Source organism: Lactuca sativa, chromosome 8 (genome assembly GCF_002870075.4).
Source record: "Lactuca sativa cultivar Salinas chromosome 8, Lsat_Salinas_v11, whole genome shotgun sequence".
Taxonomy (NCBI): domain Eukaryota; kingdom Viridiplantae; phylum Streptophyta; class Magnoliopsida; order Asterales; family Asteraceae; genus Lactuca; species Lactuca sativa.
The window spans coordinates 175572012-175585607 of NC_056630.2; positions in this window are offsets into that span (position 1 = coordinate 175572012).

The following is a 13596-nucleotide window of genomic DNA, read 5'->3' on the forward strand; positions in this document are numbered from 1 at the left end:
CGCCCACCTCAGCCCAACACAGAGGGGATCTACACTTGCGGCCATAGAGGGCTTCAAACGGTGCAGCCTTGATGTTGGTATGGTAGCTGTTGTTGTAGGAAAATTCAACCAAAGGAAGATGAGTGTCCTATGACGCTCCGAAGTTAATGACGCAGGCTCTCAACATATCTTCCAAGGTCTGAATTGTTCTCTCACTCTGCCCATCAGTCTGCGGATGATAAGCCGTGCTCATATCCAACTTAGTTCCAAGAGCCTTCTGCAAGGACTGCCAGAACCTCGATGTAAACCTGTTGTCTCGATAGGAGATAATGGATGCAGGTACACCATGAAGGCGAACTATCTCTTAAAGGTAGATCCGTGTGAGTCTCTCCATCTTGAAGCTTTCTTTGATTGGTAAGAAGTGGGCGGACTTCGTCAACCGATCGACAATTACCCAGATAGCATCGTGCCCACTTGGAGTTTTGGGTAACTTGGTGATAAAATCCATGGTTATCCTTTCCCACTTCCACTCAAGTATTTTTGGCTGCTGAAGTAGACCTGAGGGCTTCTGATATTCCACCTTCACCTTGGCGCAAGTCAAGCACTTGCCCACGAAGGTTGCAATCTCCGCTTTCATGTTTGGCCATCAATAGACCTGTTTGAGATCCAGATACATCTTATCTGAACCTGGATGAACGGAGTATTTAGTCTTGTGAGCCTCATTCATGACAACCTCTCTGTACCCGCCGAACTTTGGGGTCCAGATTCGGTTCGTGAAATAGTACACTCTGTCTCCTTTGACCTCCAAGTTCTTGTCCATTCCCCGCAAGGCTTCCCTTGTCATGTTCTCGGGTTTTAAGGCTTCCAGATGAGCCTCTTTGATTTGCACGGACAGTTGGGAATGGATGGTCATTGTTAGTGCCTTCACCTTACGCCCTGAATACTCCTTTCGACTGAGGGCGTCTGCTACCATGTTGGCCTTGCCGGGATGGTATCGAATTTCGCACTCGTAGTCACTAAGTAGCTCGACCCATCGTCGTTGTCTTATGCTCAACTCCTTCTGATTAAAGATGTGCTACAAGCTCTTATGGTCGGTGAGGATAGCACACTTGGTTCCGTAAAGATAATGTCTCGAAATATTTAACGCAAAGACCACTGCTCCCAACTCTAAATCATGAGTTGTGTAATTGACTTCATGTATCTTCAATTGCCTTGAGGCATAGGGAATAACCTTTCCTCTTTGCATGAGAACACATCCTAGGCCTTGATTGGATGCATCACAGTAGACCACGAAGTCTTCTGTCGCTTCGGGCAGGGACAAGATAGGTGCGCTGCACAGAGCCTGCTTCAATGTTTGAAATGTAGTGTCTTGTTTGGCTCCCCAACTAAAGGTTACCCCTTTTGCGTCAGGGTAGTTAAAGGCTTAGCGATTCTGGAGAAGTTCTGGATGAATCTGCGATAATAGCCCGTGAGACCTAAGAATTGTCGGACTTCCGTGGGTGTCTTCGGTGCAAACCAATTCTCAATCGCTTTGATCTTGGATGGGTCAACGTGTATCCCTTCCTCGCTAATCAAGTGTCCAAGGAAATTCACCTTCCTGATCCAGAATTCGCACTTCAAAAATTTTGCGTATAACTTTTCTGCCCTTAAATTTTCCAACACCTGCCTTAAGTGTTGTTTATGGTTGTCCTCACTTCACGAATAGACAAGTATGTCGTCGATGAACACAATCACGAACTTGTCTAAGAAAGGATGGCACACCCGATTCATCAGGTCCATGAATGTTGCCAGTGCGTTAGTTAGACCAAAGGGCATTACTACGAACTCGTAGTATCCATAGTGAGTTCGGAATGCTATTTTGGGCACATCATTCTCATGAACTCGCAACTGATGGTACCCTGATCTTAGATTGATCTTTGAGAAATAACTGGCTCCCTGCAGTTGGTCAAAAAGATTGTCGATTTTGGGTAAGGTATCTCGGTTCTTGATGGTAAGCTTATTCAGCTCTCTGTAGTCAATGCACATCCAAAAGGATCCATCTTTCTTTTTCACGAATAAGATTGGAGCTCCCCAGGGTGAGGAACTCGGCCTTATGAATCCTTTGTTGATCAGCTCATTGAGCTGACTGGATAATTCTTGCATCTTTGCTGGCACTAAATGGTATGGAGATTTAGCTACAGGAGTAGCTCCGGGGATCAAGTCGAAACGAAACTCAACTTGACGCTCGGGAGGGATTCCTGGGAGATCTTCAGGGAAGACATCAGGAAAGTTACAGACTTCGGGGATGCTCTCGAGGTCTTTAACTTTTTGCGTTTCGTTGACAACATGAGCTAGGAATGCATGGCACTCCTTCCGCAGATGTTTCTGAGCTTTGACACATGAAATGATACGGAGGTTCAAACTGAGCTTATCACCATAAATCATAAGGGTTTCGCCAGAAGGAAGATTGAGATGGATAGCCTTTTCGAAACAAAGAATATCAACATGATTGGAGCTTAACCAGTCCATGCCAATAATGACGTCGAAGCTTTTGATGGACACATGCATAAGGTCAATGGGAAAACAATAATTGTCTAGAGTAAGAGTGCAGCCTATGAATATGTCGTTAGTGCTCTCCTTCTTTCCGTTATCCATCTCGACGGTAAATGTTTCGGTTAAAGGTTGGGATTTACATTTGATTAGGTGTTGGAATGAATGACTAACAAAACTCCTCTCCGCACCAGAATCGAAGAGAGTGCATGAATAAGAGTTGTCAAGGAGGAACGTAACCGTAACAACGGTAGGATCAGCAACTGCTTCTTCCTGGCCCATCACCAGAACTCTCCCTGTTTTACCACTAGTTGTTGCCTTGGGGTAGTTTCTCCTGAAGTGCCCAGCCTCTCCACATCCATAACAAGTTTGACCAGCGCCCGCTCCCGGAGCCTGGTTGGTTGGTTGAGCCGGTGTCTTGCAGTATCGAACTGTGTGTCCCTTCTTCCCACAGTTGTTGCAGATCAATTCATGGCAGAGCCCATGATGATGGAAGTTGCATTTGTTGCACAGGGGTAGTTTTCCAGCATAACCACCGGTAGGAGATTGGGTGGTTGGAACAGCAGTGGGAGCAACAGCAGGAGCAGTAGCAGCATAAACTGCTACTATTTGTTGTTTCTTGGAGGGCTCCTGCGAAGACTGACCCTTTCGCTTGTTTCCAAACTTCTTCTTCTTCCCACCGCTATCCTTTTGGGGTTTAGGGACAGTTGTCACTTCATCCAGATCGATCCCATGATCGATCAGAGTCTGTGCCAGATCCTTGGCGCTTTCAAATGTAGTCGGCCTAGCAGCCAAGACATTTCCTTTGGTGGGTTGCGTCAGTCCCCAGATTTACCTCTCGATTTTCTTGCTTTCCATGGTGACCATTCCCGGACAGAGAAGCGCCAGGTCACAGAATCTAGCAGTGTAGGTAGCGATGTCGGAACCCTTCATCTTCAAGTTCTAGAGTTCGTGCTCTAACTTTTGTACTTCGCCCCTCGGGTAGTACTCCGCTGGCATGAGCTCCTTAAGCCTTTCCCAACCCATGGAATTAGCCACTGGCAGAGTTAGGGTTTTGACTCGACCATTCCACCAGGTCAAGGCTCTGTTAGTGAAGGTGCAGGCGGCAAACTTCACCTTGTTGGCTTCAGAACAGACGCAAATTTTGAAGATAGATTCGATCTTCTCAAACCATCGAGTCAGGGCGATGACACCTCTATTTCCATCGAAGGACTGGGGTTTCGCAGTCATGAAGTCCTTGTAGGAACACTCTTTCTGATGTCCCTGACTTCCATCTTGTCTCTGTGGGTCGGTTCCACCTCCAGCTCCTCCAGTGTTTACTTGTGCCATTGTTGCAGTGACGGCGGCGGTAACTGCTGCCTGGAACATGACAGGGTCGAACTGAGGAGGTGGTGGTGGTGACGGAGTGTCGTTATTCCTTCTGATGGGTCTTTGTCGGGAAAGCATCTTGTTCTAAAAACAATTAGGAAGAAGAGGATGGTAAGTCCTCGAGATATATATAAAAGAACAAAATATATCTCATCCTGATAATGAAAGTATTTTACCGGGCAATAATCATAGAAAGGTTACTAACACAAGTAAGTTATCGCTTTAAGGAAGGAAAGGTAGCAATACTTAGAGTGAATCTGCGTACTAAGTTCGGCTCTAGCGAAAATACTCCTATAGTATTTTATGTGAGATGATTCTGGTAAGTTTTAGGTTGTTGTAGCACCACAATCACTCCCAAACACATGTTGGTCATGTCTCGACTGAATATAGTTGATCAGGCTATATTCACCCTAGACATGATTACATAACTGCCCAGGTTTAACCATAGCGTTCCAACATCCAAATATTTTTGTTCTGCTCTACTAGTGACACGAATCCTGTTATGTATGCATGCTCGTATACTTCTTATAAAAATACTTATATTTTGAAAGTATACTTTTAGTGTAGAGCACTTAGGTCCCGTAGTGTTTATAGTTGTATACCACGTAAGGTTCGGTATACTAGTTCGCTATAAACATGGGCTCTGATACCAATCTGTCACACCCCGAAACCGATGGCGGAAACGTTCCGAGGCGGAGAACGTCATGTATAGCATCAGAACCAATGAATAACAGCAATCATAGCAACACAACCATTACAGTGAATATTTGAATAAAAACGTTTACATTTGTTTGAAACTCAGCTTGAAATACATCCAATAGTTTTGCAAAATAAAAACTTAAAAACTCTAAATGCTTCGGTTCCTCGAAAATCCAGCAAGTACCTGTCTACTGATTTCCTGAGAATAAAAGCAGTTTGAAAAATATCAGCATAAAGCTGGTGAGTACATACCCCTACATTTTTCCGTATTTTTAAGGTTTTCAGGGGGGAATACAAGCTAAACATAAATGTTTTCTTATAAGCTAAACATAAATGTTTTCAGGAATATGCATAAAAATTATGCAAATTTATATTTTATTTCACTTTTGTACTATGTTGAGCATAAGGGACGTTTTCACAAAAATTGTATAGTTTTTACGGATACGCTATTCACTACGTTATACATGCAAACTATAATCGGTATAGTTTGGGGTTTCTCTAACAACTTATCAAGCATAGAAACTTCTCTATGAAACATATACACTGGAATAGAAACCGTTTACAGTTTATATCACTGTTTTATCATGATTTTCATAACTGTAACTTATCACTATACGTGGTACACATTCGGATTTTCACTATGGTAGAACGCTACTGCATTACATGTAAACTAGATTGTACGATACTGTGAGGCACTACTTCACTACTGTACCCTTAGGTGTACAGGGATAAATCCTACCACTGTATAACCAGAGTCTCCTGGAGGGAGAGCACGAGGTTTGTGAATGGATCTATTCGGGACTGACAATCCCACATCTGGACTGCTAGCTACAGTTAGGCGGGCACGCCTGAGATGTACAAATGTCATTTAACATCAACGCCTGAAGAACGTTGGAGAGGTCACTAGTCATATCAAGCATGGTTATACGACTCACATTATGTATAAATCACCGATACTTTACCAACTTGGTTTTCTTCAGTAGTTTTATTTATACCAAATAGAACTAAACACACTATGCATACTGGCCGAGCCAGGGTTTTCAAAATTGAATCATTTATGCTACGGTTTTACATTTAAATATGTATACTTCATGATTAGCTTTAGCTAGTCACATGAAGTAGTATTTTGCATATCTCTACGATTTTCAGAAACGAACATTCATGGTTGTATACGAAATCGATCACACTACGTTTTTCACTAAAGAAATATCGGATTTTCTTGAAACTACGTAATCATTTCAGCTCGCTCATCAATAAGTTTTCATTACAAATTACTGCTTATGAACTCACCAGCTTTATGCTGATATTTTTCAAACTGCTTGTATTCTCAGGAAATAGTAGACAGGTACTTGCTGGATTTTCGAGGAACCAAAGCATTTAGAGTTTTTAAGTTTTTATTTTGCAAAACTATTGGATGTATTTCAAACTGAGTTTCAAACAGATGTAAACGTTTTTATTCAAATATTCGTTGTAATGGTTGTGTTGCTATGATTGATGTTATTCATTTGTTGTGATGCTATACATGACGTCCTCCACCCCGGAACGTTTCCGCCATCGGTTTCGGGGTGTGACAATTCCGTCTAAATAGTGAACCACATGGTTTTGTATACTTGACTCGTCACTGTATGTGGTAAAATATATATGATATAGTGGGGAACTCACCAAGCTTTGTGCTTACTTGTTATATTTAAATGTTTTTCAAGTTGTTCTTGTGAGAAAAAGAAGGGCGCGACATGACTATACTTGCATCTTGTTTGTGATTTTAAGACTTACACTTGACTCTTGATTATGTTTTTATGATATTTGAATCCATTAAATATTTATCTTACTTTTAAAAAAATGAATTATATTTTAAAAAGAAATAAATTTGGTTGAAAATTTAGGACATTACAATGAAAGTATTTTAAAAATGATTTTCATAAAAATGTTTATACATTGCTTGTGTCTAAAACCTATGTATATCATGAGATCTTGTGTCTTTTATATCCTTTCTTTTTTATGGCATGTACTCCATGATGAGGTATTATACCTTAAGGTACATAGCTCCTTAGACAAGACTTCTGTGACATTGTAACGCCCGTAGATCAGGGTAAGTCAATTTAGAGACGATAAGCATCAAAAATGACTTTTTGATTGAAGATTATCTAGAAGGATTAATCTTAACTAACTTGTATTATATGTTACAAGGATTCCGTACATATAAAAAATGCCGAAATCCGAGTTATAACGAAGAAGTTATGATATGTCGAAGTTTCGCGACAGAACCGGCACAACACAGCGCGACGTAAATAGTGACTTTACGTTAGAGCGATATTTGCCCTTAACGATCTAAATGAAAGTTGTAGAATACGTTAAACCAAGAGCGTGCGTAAAAATAATGCCTAAATCTGACTTCGTATGAGGAAGTTATGATTTTCCGAAGTTTCGACTTAGCAGTATGCAGTCTGAATACTCGATTTGAGATCGAACGGTTTTTAGCCGAAACAATTTAAACAATAATCAAAGATCTCGTTATTAGTAGTGCAATGTTAAAAATACAGACGGAAACGGACGTCAGATGAAGAAGTTATGAATTTATAACGGAGTTTTTCTGTCCCGGCCTACTAAAATAATATACAAAAATAAATTCAAAATTAGCCGACGGAGCCTAAACGAAAGTTGTAGAGCGTAGTCTCACCTATGCTTGGATATAAAAAACATCAAAAACGGAGTTCGTATGAGGAAGATATGAATTTTGAAGTTTAATAAATAATTAAAATATTAAATTTAATGATAAATTTCGATATTATCCGAATGTGGGGGGGGGGGGGGGGGGGGGGGAGTCAGCGGCCTTATCCATACTACGCCCCGCGTAGCTAACCATTACGCGTAGCGTAATGCTTAGATCCAGCCCCTATAAAAGGGATGTGAGGGCAGCCGAGTTCATTGCTCCTTTTCTCTTCTCTCTCTCTCTCTCTCTCTCTCTCTCTCGTTTTGGGAACAAATTTTGCAACTCTTTTAATCAAAGGATTACTCTGATTTTATAAAACAAAGCATAAACAAATCGGTCTTTTCTGGCCGTGAAATTGGGGATGTCACAGTTGGTATCATAGCATTAGTTTAAGCGAACTAGGAATTTGTAGGATTTCTAGAATTAAACTTAGAATGATAAGTGATGATTGTGAGATAAGTGTCTACCATATTTTAAGACACGAGCACTAGCATATTTTAGGAAAGATGCCTAAAATGCTTTTTGTAGATGTAAAATTGTAAAAGTCGAATATAGTGTTTTGTATAGTTTCGCATTTTATGTTATTTTACTAAGTCATCTTTATGCGAAGTGAAATGTCTAGACTTAGTTTATTTTTTGTACACTCATGTTCCCTATAAATAGGGACTGAGGTTAGAAGTAGAGAGAGACTTTTTGGTAACAAATATCTCTTTTCTACTTATGTTGTAATCAGTCTTTATCAATATGAGATCTGATTAATATTTACTTTTCGTGTTCTAAATCTTCAATTACTGAAATCAAACTTTGTTTTCTCAAATCTCGATAACAATTCTCATCAATTGGTATCAGAGCAGGATTCAAACTACTTCGATCTGATTTTCATGTTAGAATCATTTGCTTTTTGAGTTGCAACTTTACTCAAAATTTTCCGCGCATTTTGGTTTTGAAAATCATATTTGATCTTCAGATTTGAATTGATTCTGTTTTTGAATTGTTAAATCGAGTAATCGATTAGTGATTTGTGATCAATTCAATTCATCAAATTCTCAATTTCATCAAGTTTTTTAAGCTTTCTGAAAATTTATGTGTTCATCAATGGCGAACTTCAACATGAATACAATGACTTCCTTCTCTCACTTGCTTGGTTCTTCAACCAAAATTCCGATGTTAATTCCAGAATATTATGATCAGTGGGCTGATAGAATGGATGATTACATAAATGAATTGATAAAGAACTTTGGAATTGTATCGATGGAACAGTGCAAGCTCCTGTTAATGTTCAACAAATTGGTTCATCTACTACGTCTACTGATGTTGTTGAACAACAAAAACGCTTGAAGAATAATGAAAAGAGGTGCATGAGGGAACTAAGAGGTGCTCTACCTCCTGTGGTGTACAATTACATCCGTAGTTGTAAAACAGCCAAGGAGATCTGGAACACTCTAAAAGAGAAGTATCAAGGTAGCGAAAAGACGAAGATCAACTCTATGAAGCAATGTTTAGTTGAACTGAAGGAATTCAGACAAAAGGATGCAGAAACTCTTGAAAATTACTATGATCGTCTGAATGAGCTTATGTTTCGCTGCAATAGGTATGGAATCACTAGGTCTCTCATGGAGTTCAATTTAACGTTCATTATGGGTCTTCGCAAGGAATAGCGAAGTGTGAGCATGATAATTAAGAATCAACAGAGTTTTGATACAACTAAATTGAATGATCTCTACAATCAATTGAAAACACATGAATGTGAAGTTTCAGAAATGTATGAAGAATCTAAACAAAGTATTGGAGGTCCTTTGGCTCTTGTTTCAAAGGTAACAGAAACTGATGTTAATGAAAAAGATGGTTCAGATGATGAAGGATTTTTGATGAACTCTGATGATGAAGCTGTGGCATTCTATTCAAACAACAGAGTTAAGAAGTTTTTCAAAAAGCCTTTTAATCCAAAAGGAAAGGCTAGTGATGTGAAGAATGCAGTCACAAGAACTGGAGGGGAGGAGAGGAAGAAATTGGAGAAAGCTGATGAGAAACAAAAAGATGCGAAAGAAGTGAAGATGTTGAAAGGTGATTCAGGAATTTACTGTCACTACTGCAATGGTGCGAATCATTTTGCAGCTGATTGCATGTTGCGAAAGAAAGAAGAGAAGAAGGAAAAAGTTAAAGATGAAGCATACTACTTTGAAAAGATTGAAGAGATACGTGCTAAGACCAAAGGAGTGTCTTTGGTTGCGAAAGGTGAAACTGATAATGAAGAAAGTGGTACGTATCAGATCATGTCTTCAGGATCTGATGACGAGGAAATGAGGCATCCCACACATGGAGCAATGTTCGCAAGTTTTGAAGATTGCGAAGGGGAAATTTCAGGAAGGTGCTTCGTATCCAAATCCACGGACAAATCACCCATGACAACCAAGGTACGTGCAATACTTGAATCTTTTAATATTCCTTTATCTACTTATGATGCCGAAATTGTTTCATTTGATGAAACTGTGGCTTATTTTGATTCTGTTATTGTGTCTGCTAGTACTGAAGCTCAAAAATTAAATATGCAACTAGGTGAGACACGAAGAGAATTAGAAATGAAGATGAGCAGAGTAGAAAAACTTGAAATGCAGATCAAAAATATAGATTGTGATAGGAATATTCTTACAAATGATGTTAGGTTGTTGCTAGCACAAAGGAACATATATTGTAATTCTGCCAAACGGCTATATGCAAAATTAACTGCTTTACATCATTCTTCTGACATTAGCAAAGAACAACATAGGAAACTATTACCTTTTCTTGAATATGAACGTGAAAAAGTTGATGTTGTTTCTTATGATTGTGAAAGTACAATTGCTCAATTTGCAAAATACCTGATGATAGATATACATATGGTATTGTCAAAATTGATGAATTTCTGAATGCTGATGAGTTAGTTAACATTGTCAATGAAAGTTTGACAAAGAGTGAACAAATGAAAATCTTAAAGAAAACAGAAAATTCAACTCTTGCCTCTCAATTCAATTATGTTGATATTGATGAAAATTCAGATAATGTGAGTGAAATCAGTGAGATAGAAGAAGAAGAAGAAGAAGAAGAGGTAGATTGTTCTCAATTGTCAATAGTTAATATCACATCTAAGATTAAAGGTAAAGAAATTATTGTTGATTCGATAGTAGATGATGAAATAGATAAACCTTTAACTTCACAACATTGTAAGTTTGATAATGTGGAAGTTGAAAGCTGGAAATCTGATGATAATGAAGAAAATAGAGAAGAAAAGAAAGAATCAAATGAAACACCTCAACGAGTTGTGGTTGATCAAGTGTTTGATGATACAAAAGAATATGATAAAATTTTAAATGACAAAGGCGCACATTATTTGGAAACCAACACAGTGGTATATCCAAATTTTGTAAGTACTGATAAAACCATTTTTTCAAATCAAGTTTTTGTCACTACTGGAAATGCTGAGAAAGTTCATCCTGAATTCAAAAAAATGATTGAAAAAGATAATCTAAAGTCAACCACAGAAGGTTTTTTCGCAAATCAAAACACAGAAGAAAACAATTTAACTCAAAATACTTATGTGTTTCAAAAACAAAAATCATTACAAAAATGGGTGGTTAAAGGTGAAAAACCAAACAAAGTTTTTGAAAAAGTTGAAAAATCAAAGGCTGTAGTGAAATTAAATTCTCATGAATTCAAATTGATGATTGGAAATTATTCAACAGAAAATAATGTTTCAAAAAGAAAAGCAAGAAAAGCAGTTTTCTGGCAAATTGTGTCAAATGACAAACCAAGAGATGAAAAAGAACAAATTTCAAAAACAAAATCATCAAAATTTCAGAGCAATAATAAACAAACAAATTTTGTTGATAAAAGTCCATATGTTTGCAAATATGACAACAATCGAAAATTTGAGAATTCGCAAAAATTTGCAAATAATCAAAAGTTTCAAAATGTTGGCAAATTCACGAAAACATCATCAAGTTTGACAGATTCAACTCAAGAAAAAATAAAATTTTCACCAAAACAACCAAATTTTCCAAATCCTCCAGTTTCAAAACAGACCAAAGTTTCATATACAAAAGGAAAATCTGATGTAAGTACAATCAATCGATGGTTTGAAGGGAAAGGAAGAAAATATCAAAGTGGGAAGTTTTCAGAGCAACAAATCAAGAATGCATTTGACAAGTTCGCAAATAAATCTTCCACTGCTAGTTCATCATCTTATCATTCGCATGTTCCTGTTCAAAAATGGAAACCAGTTATCAAAAATGTGAATGTTGTGAAGGATAAGATTACAATCAATGGAAATCCAAAACTATTGAATGACTATATCTCAATATCTAGATTTGATGATGTTGATATAATGGATTCTGTCACAAACAAAGTGAAAACATGGTTTTTAAATTCAAAGAGTTTGTTTCATTCTACTAATGATGGACCCAACAAGTCTTGGGTTCCTAAATTCTTTTAATAAATGCAGGTGATGTGACGAGCAATATGATTCAAAATGGTATATTGATAGTGGTTGCTCTCGTCATATGACTGGAAGAAAGGAAAACTTGCGAGATTATAGAAGCTTGGAAAATGCAGGAGTAGTCAAATTTGGGAATAATCACAAATGTCAAGTGAAAGGCTATGGGAAAGTCACAAATGGAAAATTCACTGTGAACAGAGTTGCTTATGTTGAAGGACTTCAACATAATTTGATAAGCGTGTCACAACTTGTTGTTGGTACTGGAAATCAAGTTGTATTTAATGAAGATGGAAGTATCATTTCAAATGCGAAGTCAAATGAAATACTTCTCAAATCCAAAAGATATGGTGATATGTTTACACTGGACATCAAACCAATTGTAGGAAAACCTGTTGTGTGTTTACTATCAAAAGCATCTAATGATCCCAGTTGGATTTGGCATAGAAGATTGTCACACTTGAACTTTCGAAATATTAATAAACTTGTCACTGAAGATTTAGTTCGAGGGTTACCAGTACTAAAATTTGACAATGATTCTTTGTGTGCAGCTTGCGAACAAGGAAAACAACATCGAAAAGGTCATCCAATTGTGATAGATTCAAAAATCGTAGAACCATTGGAACTTCTTCACATTGACTTATGTGGACCGTCGACTGTTACTACAATCAATAAAAAGTGGTATATTTTAGTTGTTGTAGATGATTTCTCTCGATTCACATGGGTGTTTTTTCTTAGGTTGAAATCTGAAGTTGCTCAGACAATGATTGATTTTATCAAAAAGATTGAACTTAGTCTGAAGAAGAATGTAAGAAAAATTAAAAGTGATAATGGTTCTGAGTTTAAAAATCAAACTCTTGATATTTTTCTCACAAGCAAAGGCATTTCGCATAATTTCTCATCACCATATAGTCCACAACAAAATGGTGTTGTTGAAAGAAGAAATCGATCTCTATGCGAAGCAACCAGAACCATGTTAACATATGCGAATCTACCTCAATATCTTTGGGCAGAAGCAGTGTCCACTGCATGTTTTACTCAGAATCGATCATTCATTCATCGAATATTCAATGTTACTTCATATGAAATAATCAATAATCGGAAACCTAATGTAAAATTCTTTCATGTTTTTGGTTGCAGGTGCTTTATCATGAATCTCAAAGATAATTTGTCCAAGTTCCAAGCTAAAGCTGGTGAAGGAATATTCTTAGGATATTCACAGAATTCAGTTGCATACAGAGTGCTTAATAAAAGAACTAGAAAAGTTGAAGAAACTTTCAATTTAACGTTTGATGATTACTATCTTAAACAGATGGATAGTAAATTTGAAAATAAATCAATACTTGTGGATTCAAATACTCAAATTGATAATTCTGAAATCAATGATTTTGATTATGACTTAATTTTCAGAATTCCTGACAGGGCAATTGACGCAAAAAATAATGCTCCTGATAATCAAACAACAGAATCCTCAAAACATACTGATGATTCGACAATAACTACAACATTGATAACTTGTGAAAGTACGCCTGATATTCATATGGAGGAGGAGCATACGAGTATTCATGAAGATAGTCGGCCAACTTTCGAGGGGGAGCATTCGCAGAATCAACAGGAACATCATTTTGAGGGGGAGCATCAAGATGAAGATCATGTTGAGGGGTAGCATGATGAAACAGAGACAATTAATCTTGATGAAAATGATGAGTTTCACGAACTAAATGATAATTTTTCTGTTGCAGGATTTGAAAATGAAGATATGTATGAAGATGCATCATTAGAATTCGATCCTAATTTTCCACCACTTGAGAAATGGACAAGAAATCATCCAAAAGAACAGGTA